Genomic DNA, 1,361 nt, shown 5'->3' with positions numbered 1-1,361 from the left:
TTCTAACTTTGCGATAGATTGGGAATGGGAGTGAAGGAGTTGCCAGTCCACTTGACGATCAACTTTGATTCGCTTAAAAGTTATCAACACCATCTCCTAAAATGAATCATATTTGGATTAAGGTGGAGGCAGATGCTGAATGGTTAAAGGTCTGGGGGCTGAGTTCGGATGATTTTGGAAATTTTGATATGGGGATGGAGGCACAACATTAAGGTTTTGTTAAGGTCTTTGGCTTTGAAAACCCGAAGATTGCGGCCTCTAGGAGACGTTAGGATGTTGTTTCCACCCGGGATTGTAGGTATTCGAATAAGGGTCATTGGATGGCTTGTCATACCAATAGTGAGTGGCCTGTACTTCCTCTAACTTAAGCTCAAGCTAGGAGTGCGCATGCGGGCAATTATAATATGTATATGAAGGGTCAAAGAAAATTGCACAAACCTCTGCACATTCTATTGTATGTAGTCCTAAGGACAAACATTGATCTAATTTTTTAGATATAGCATGCAGAGTAGGGGCTAGGTCCTACTTTGTGGTCAACTCGTAAACTCCCATGGGTTTAGAAGTCGATGGATTAGGTAGTCCACGGGTGGCAGCCATGTGTTGCTGAGAGTTTTCCAACATATTTTCAAAGAGAATCTAGGCCTCATTCTCATGCTTAGCGAGGAAAGTACCTCCGCAGGACACACCAACCATAGACCTATCTCTCTCAGCCAGCCCTTCATAAAAAGTTTGCACTAATTGTCACTTGGAAACCTAGTGATGTGGTCATTTACGAAGCAGGTCCCTAAATTGCTTCCAAGTCTCAAAAAAAGGTTCCCCACCCATCTGTGAGAAACTTGTGATGGATCTCCGAAGCTGGTTAGTCTTCCCAATTGGGAAGTGCTTTCTAAGAAATTCATGTTGCATGGTGGTCCAATTGGTCACCATGTTCGATTCTAAGGACATGAGCCAATATTTGGCCTTATCCTTAAGAGAGAATGGGAAAAGCCTAGAACAAAAAGAATCATCATTGAAGTTAGGGATGCGGATGGCAGAACAAATTTCCAAGAACTCATATAGATACTGATAAAGATTTTCAGTAGAGTTCCCATGAAAGTTGGGGAACATCGAGATGATCGAAGTTTTAATCTCAAATTGTGTCGCTTGGACATCTAGGAACTGGATGCAAGACGATGATGTGTATGCATTAGGTACAAAGTAGTCCCTAAGGGGCTGAAGGTGTTGCTTTCCCACCACGGGTAGGTGAGGAGCATAGGATTCCGGGATTTGTTCAGTGGGAACTGGGGGGTTATCTTCAGCCATTACTTTTAGCTCAAACAAATTAGCCTTCTTCGGATTAGAGATAGGTTTCCTAAGGGACC

At 42.9% G+C, this 1,361-nt stretch overlaps 1 non-coding gene across 1 annotated transcript; it reads left to right on the top strand.

Moving 5' to 3' along the window:
- The first annotated feature begins 751 nt into the window (after positions 1-751).
- On the top strand, positions 752-857 carry LOC131145257 (small nucleolar RNA R71). The gene has a single exon (XR_009134043.1). It is a non-coding gene; the product is annotated as a small nucleolar RNA R71 (small nucleolar RNA).
- The last annotated feature ends 504 nt before the right edge of the window (positions 858-1,361 follow it).

This window comes from Malania oleifera, chromosome 12 (genome assembly GCF_029873635.1).
Source record: "Malania oleifera isolate guangnan ecotype guangnan chromosome 12, ASM2987363v1, whole genome shotgun sequence".
In the NCBI taxonomy this organism is placed as follows: Eukaryota; Viridiplantae; Streptophyta; class Magnoliopsida; order Santalales; family Ximeniaceae; genus Malania; species Malania oleifera.
This window is presented reverse-complemented; position numbering and strand designations above follow the sequence as displayed.